Genomic DNA, 7,500 nt, shown 5'->3' with positions numbered 1-7,500 from the left:
AAACAAAGGGCTCAACAGGGCCGTCGGGGATGAATGCCGAGCTATATCGAAGAATCCTATGCTCCAAGAATTTCAAAGCTGAAGGCAAGGTTTTGAGAGAGGAGATAGCCGTTTTCATAAGAAATCTGTTAAAGATCGCTTACCATCCATCTCTGCTGGAAGGTTATACCTCTTGCAGACTTGTCCCTCCGCACAAAAACCCTGCAATACGACTTGAGGCGAATAGTTGGAAAAACTGTTGCTGGTTTTTTGAAGGAAGAGATCAAAGAGGCAGTGGGTACCCTTCAGGTTTGCGCAGGCCATAGCGCAGGGTCAGCGGCCGCGATACATGCTATGAGTCAAGTGTTCGTAGAGGAAGGAACAGATGGTATTTTATTGATAGGTGCAAGCAACGCCTCTAACCAAATGAACAGATCCATCGCCTTACATAACATCAAGATAAACTGCAAGGAAATGCCACTCTAAATTATTAACACCTACAGAAGCCCTTCAAGGCTCTTTATTTGCGGCGGAGGTGAGATTGGCCATGCCCTGGTACTCGGTCAATACATCAATCATGATCCAGAGCTTAAGGACAAGCACACCAGGGGTTAAACAAGTATGGCTTGCCGACGACTCGGCAGGGGGTGGACAAATTGAGCAGTTGTATAACTGGTACAATCACCTGAATCAGGAAGGAACGAGGTATGGCTATCTAGGAGCTGGCTTATTGTCAAGTCGGACGTACTTGTAGATGAGGAAAAGAGGGTCTTTGGAGATGAGGTCAATATTACATCTGAAGGTCAGCGCCACTTAGTGGATCGGATCTCAAGAGTTCAAAGATCAATATTGTCGGGAGAAGGTCCTTGGATAGAAAGAAGACCTCGAAGCACTATCTGAGATAGCAAGGAGCCAGCATCATGCAGCCTACATTGTTTTCACGAAGGGTTATAAATCCAGGTTTACCTATTTCTTGCGCACAATAGAGTCGTTTGAAGATTCCGTTGACCCAATCCAAGAGGCGATCGACGACTTACTTCTAACAACACTATTCGGTCAAACGGAGCCCCTCCCTAGTGATCTGCGTCAGCCCGTCACCCTGACACCCGCTAAAGGAGGGCTAGGCATAACCGATTTACGGTTTGAAGCTCCACAGCAGTTTGCTGCTTCTACGTCAATAACAGCATCGCACATAGATTCTATTACCACACAGAATATGTTCATGGTGGCAGGCGATAATTCCATGGAGGTGTTAAAAAGACAACATCAAGCCTTGAAAACTGTGTCGGTGAAATCGAGAATTGAAAGTATTGATTCCACTCTACCCTTGGATTCTGCTGCGGTCAGTTAACCAATTCAGAGACAAGGGTGCGAGCTCATGGCTTACCGCAGTGCCTCTTGTCGATCAAGGCTTGGTGCTGAATAAACAAGAATTCAGAGACTCTCTGCGTTTAAGGCGTAATATGCCCATGTCCGACTTACCAAGCAAGTTTGCTTGTGGTGAGAACTATACCGTCTGCCATGCCCTGTCATGCAAAAAATGAGGGTTCGTGGCGCAAAAACACGAAGGGGGTTCGCAACCTACTTACCTCACTTCTTGGTAAGGTTTGGACCAACGTTGAAGTCTAACCACAACTACAACCTCTCGATAATGAGCGATTCAACCTCAGAAGCGCCGTAACAAGCCCGGAGGCAAGACTGGGCTTCAAGGCAGGGGGCGTTTGGTTTCGTGGAGTTACAGCATTTTTTGATGTCAGAGTAACCCATGTTAACTCCAAGTCTAACCAGCGAAAAACAACATCCACAATCTTTAAGGAGCACGAGAAGGAAAAAAAGCGGAAGTACCAACAGAGGGTACTGGACCGGCGTTGAAATGGGACCTTTTACTTCCTTAGTTTTTGGAACCAACGGTGGGATGGGAGCCAACTGCAAACTGCTTTCTCAAACGCCTAGCCAAGAAGCTCTCAGAAAAGAATGAGGAACCGTATCACACTACTATTACTTGCATTAGAATATTGCTTTCTTTCGAGATTTCATGGTCGATGCACACATAGGTAAGAGGTTCCAGGACACCCTTCCACAAAATCCCACAAGGGGATTTCACTGATGACTGCCGCTTAAACGGTATAAGTATTTTAGAATCTTTTTAATATTTTTATTTCACTTTTAATCGAAATGAATTGTTATGAAATGTATAAAGATTTTTTTTAGATACTAGGGTGCTGAATATCAATGTTTTTTCTTATATTGTATTTTTTAAATAGCTCTTTATGTAGATAGATTAGGTTAGTTCACTATTAATTATAATGTTCTTCTTCGTATAGTAGACGTGAAGGATTGTTTTAGGATTTATTACTTTGTCTACGTGCACCTGGGGCATCAATCACTCAAGTCAGTTCAGACACTAAGCACCTTTCTGGTGTTATTATCATTATATCATCATCATCATCATTATTATTATTATTATTATTATTATTGTTATTATTATTATTATTATTATTATTGTTATTATTATTATTATTATCATTATTATCATTATTATAATGACGACAATAAAATATCATGGTGGCCATACCTTATTCTCACCGTTTTCTCGAAATACACATAACTGATTTAAAGTTCCTTCTTTTCTTTTTAAGCGAAAATCATCTTCAGATGGCCTTCCTTAAAACAGATCGAAAGTAACAGATATATCATGATAACAAATAAAAAGGGGTATTCTTAAGACAGAGAATATTAATGTTTTTGCAATATTTATTTTAACATTTTCAACACCACGTCGAGCATTAATTAAGTGAGAGCGGAATCCTGCCGCCGCATCAGTTGACGAAAAACTCGAGAATCTCTTCCTCGAACAAGCACGTAGCGATAAGGTATTCCACAAAGCGCTACTAGCTCCTATACATGAGTATTCAATGGTTATAAAACAGATGTATTCTGAATAGTTATTCGTATTTACTTGAAAATAATCTTTAGTTGTAGTGAATATGGGGTGACTATATGTAATAAAAGGAAAAACTCAAAGACCAAGAGGATGAACCTACGACCCCCCAAAAGATTATAACTGAGAATGGACGAGAACCGGTGAAAATCTTCTTAGAATGTTTTCGGCCCTCAGGCTAGGCCGAACTTGCAAAGGGTCTTTCTTCTTCATTACCGCATAGGACGCGAAGCGTGTCACGTCTATATTTTTAGATAATTACCTAATTACATTAAACTATGAATAAAAACTATGAACTAACTCAAACTAGCCCTAATTTTATTTAAGTAAAGTATAAAACATTTTTCAAAAGTAATCCTAACAGGAAAAAAATTCTTTAAAAGGAATTATATTGATATAGTGATTAACAACTATTTACCGAAGTAGAGGTAGATATTCACCGACCCGCAAAGCAGCGAGGTAAATATCCACCACTAGCAACCGACGCTGAGGTGAACACTGAGGTGAATATTTTTTTTAGTAGGTTTGTAAAACAGTGAGATAATACGCACAAAAAGATGGTTTTAACTCATTTATTCCTAGGTGGCTTGATAGCTCCAAAACCTTCTCGCCCATGAATTCGCGATTCCTGTTGTTAATTTGCTATGAATTCACTCTTATCGTGAATTTTGGACGCTGTTTCCCAGGACTTGTGGTATCAGTGAAATTAAGGAAATAAAAAATCATATACGTGGATTGGATTTGAACCCGAAGTTTCTACTCTATAGGAACCGCTTCTTTATGCTTTACCACTGAGGATCACGACACTGCTTTTCTCCAAAAAAACATTTATTTACGTCTACCATAGTTAATCGCTGAAAAGTAATTATGCCTAAGCTAGATTAATAATTTAGGCCTAAGCTTTGATTTTAAAATGTTTAGCTTTGTGGTGAAGTTTGGAAAGCGACCTTTTGTAGTTTTTAATGGCGAGTGATAATACGGCATCATCAAATAATGTTTAAATGTAATCCCTGAACAGCTAGCGGTGTGGTAATCGAGTGCTTAGGTGACGGGTTAAAAGTCAGCATTACCAGGTTCGAGTCCTATGTCCATACACCTGGGTTTTCTTTTCAAACAAATATGACCATTTCCCACAAGTCCTGGTACACAGTGTCCAAAATTAACAATTCATGCAGGTAGAGTAAATGCTGTGCAATCGCAGGGTCAAGGGTTCAAGACCCTTTCAACCCTTTTTTTTTTTCAATTTCGGCTTCATGATCCGGCACTTTCACTTAGAATTACATAAGCGCAGTTCACATATATATGAAATTTCATGTATGCAAGCATTTACCTGTTACGGGATATAATACGAAAATTGCAAGTGATCACCAGCTCTGAGCCTGGTAGCACAGGGTTGGAATAAAACAACAGCCCTGATGAGTTGCACTTTGACTTCCGTGTGCGAACGGATGGAAATTGCAAGGAGAGAACAACGAAGCATCAATATAGCCAAAGTAACATTTTCAAACATATAAAGTACCATCACCTGTGATATTACGGTACATGTACTCAGATAACTAGATCAGTGGTAAAGAATATATTAAATTACAGATATATTTGAGCTGCGGTGGTTTCATTTAAAGTGAAAGAGACCATCGCCCTTAACAAAGCAACTTGTGATGTTACGAAACTGAAGCTTGAAAAATCAAAGCTTGAACGGACTCTAACTTTACGTTAGTAGACACGCTTGAATGAACATAAACATTACCATATAATTTGCGTATCTGCCCATTCGCAGTTTTGTTCACATTCTCATCTACCTCGTGGTTCAAGTTGTTAGTTCATGTTAGTTTGATCTCGGTTTACGTACAACTTTTGTGCAAACTGTAAGACTGTAAGACTGTAAGCTTCCTCGTACTTATTGAACGAGCCTAATTGAAGTATACGGTCTTCAAAGAATCGCCACAAGCAAATCAACACACGATGTCCCGTGAGATGCTGGTAGGTCAAAGGGGATTAACTAAGCGCAAGGTAACAAATCTTATCAAGAAGATCGACCAAATAACTGAAAAGCCGGATAAGTCAGACTTCGATGTCGTCTGCGCCGAACAGTATTTAAATGAAATTCGCACTTTGGACGCCCAGTTTCAACAACAACATTTTGAAGCCAGCGCCTTGGTTGAACCGTCGAACGAAGAACTGATTCAAAGGGATTTTGAGGAGCTGGAAGCAATTTGAAGCTACAATCCACAACTCGAAAAAGCTGGATGACCAATTACGGATGCAATATTTACTGAAATCGCTCACCACCAAAAAGGCCAAAGATGCAATTGAAGGAATTGATGCAGTAGTTGAAGCATACCCAGAAGCTGTTGCAGCTCTAAAGAATCGCTTTGATAGACCCCAAGTCATCTACCGTTCACACGTCAGCGCAATATTTAATATTAAGCCAATGAAAGATGGTTCAAGTGGAGAATTGAGAAAGCTACACAACACACTTCAGCATCATTTACGATCCTGGAAGGCAATGGAACAACTGGATTTTGAAAGATTTATGACTGCCTTAGGAGAGTGTAAACGTGATAACCTAACTCAGACCGAAAAGGATGTTCCTGGCTATGAGAAGTTCCTTGATTTCCTTGATCTCCGAGCGACCGCTACTGAACTTCACCTAACTGTTGTCTCAAATGCGTCAAACGGCATCACACCTCCTTCAACAGGATGATTCCAATGATCCTGTCACTTAGGACACACTAGAGAAAACAAAACAGGATGCTTTCATGGTTTCAATATCTAATCCTAGTAACACTAAGGAATCCGAAAACACTGCAGGGGGTAGTTATGTAACTGTACCAGAAGCCATTACTTCAAATTCTGTTCTCATGATGACAGCAGAAGTGATTCTTAGTAGACCCAATGGTCATCAAATGGTTGCAAGAGCTCTACTGGACCCAGCGTCTACTGCCTCATTTGTCACTGAAAGATTACTTCAACACTTGAAGTTGTGAAAGCAAAGGCAAGAAATTACTATCAATGGAATTGGAGAAACCCAATGCTCCACCCAGAGTAATGCTGTTGTTAACATGGACTTAACATCAACTCAAACTTCCTCAACATTGACTAATATTCAAGCAATCATTCTACCTTCATTTACCATATGCCAACCTATCACAACTCTTCCAAGGGGATACTGGTCACACCTTACTTCTCTCAAGCTAGCAGACCCAGGGTTCTAAGTCCATTGACGTTCTTCTTGCCGTTGATGTTTACCATGACATTCTGAAAGCAGGTCTTATCCTCGGACCGAAAGGAAGCCAGCAGCCCAAGAAACCATCTTTGGCTGGGTTTTATCGATAACAAGATAGTGTTTTTGTCCTTATAAAAGAAGTATAATTGTATAAAAGAGAACAAAAATTTTAGTTTCTAAAGAAACTGTGGTGCTGCGTCGGTGGGAGATTGAAACAGAAATTTATTATATCAAACGAGTTGATAAAGGTCAAATAGCCACCGTGAAAGATTTGGAAAGCTTTCCAACTCTTTCACGGTGGCTATTTGACCTTTATCAACTCGTTTGATAAAATAAATTTCTGTATAAAGGAGAAAACTAGTCAAAAAATGCTTGAACATAAAAAGGAACGCTTGCATTATAACTGATACTTCTGGAAGATAACAAGCAACAAGTACAATATAATGGTGGTTGTGAAGTCACAATTGAGTGTGATGCATCACTCAGTGGACCTCTTGAAGCTATTTTCCAAAAAAGACCTTGGCTCCGAAGAGGAATAAGATCATCAGAAACTGTAATAGTTTATCTCACCGATTAAATTTTAGATGACATGGATAGGCAAATGAGTACCGGAGCTGTGCTTATGGACTTGAAAAAAAGCGTTTGATTTAGTAGACCATGAATGTCTTCTTTAAAAGCTAGAACACTATGGAGTAAGAAGAAGCAGTTTGGATTGGTTCCGAAACTATCTTACGACACGAACACAAAGAGTATTTCTTGGGAAGCACTTGTCCTCCTGCCGACCCATCCAGTTCGGTGTTCCGCAGGGCTCAATTCTAGGACCACTTCTTTTTGTTTTATACGTAAATGACCTGCCCCAGTGTTTAGAAAACTGCTCTATTAATATGTATGCTGATGATACTGTATTATATTTTACAAGCCTCTGTTCCTCGGAGATAATTAAAATAAGGTAGTGCAGGACGACTTAAATCGAGTTGCAAAATGGATAGAATGTAACAAGCTTATTCTTAATCACAGCAAAACATTTTTGGAAGTCGGCAAAATCTTGCGAAATCACCAAAATTTTTTGTATACAGCTACATGGAAATATCTTGGAAAAGGTACCTAAATTTAATTATCAAGTATCTTTTTGGACGAAACACTCTCTTGGAAAGATCAGGTTGAGTATGTGAGTAGCAAATTCAGTAGTCGGCTTGGCCTCCTTTCTCGGATACGAGCATGCCTTGGAAGCTTCTAAACAAGTATATACCGTTATTTGACTATGCTGATGCTGCTTGGGGTGAAATCTCAGAAGGATGTTGCAAAGAGCTTCAGCGCCTACAAAATCGTGCAGCTCGAATTATACTTCGAAAAA

At 39.8% G+C, this 7,500-nt stretch overlaps 1 pseudogene; it reads right to left on the bottom strand.

Moving 5' to 3' along the window:
* LOC138002644 (uncharacterized) overlaps window positions 1-7,500 on the bottom strand; it is a 188,063-nt pseudogene that overhangs the window by 91,161 nt on the left and 89,402 nt on the right.

Source organism: Montipora foliosa, chromosome 5 (assembly GCF_036669935.1).
Source record: "Montipora foliosa isolate CH-2021 chromosome 5, ASM3666993v2, whole genome shotgun sequence".
Lineage (NCBI taxonomy): Eukaryota > Metazoa > Cnidaria > Anthozoa > Scleractinia > Acroporidae > Montipora > Montipora foliosa.
Note: the sequence above shows the minus strand (reverse complement) of the source record. Positions and strands in the feature narration are given on the sequence as shown.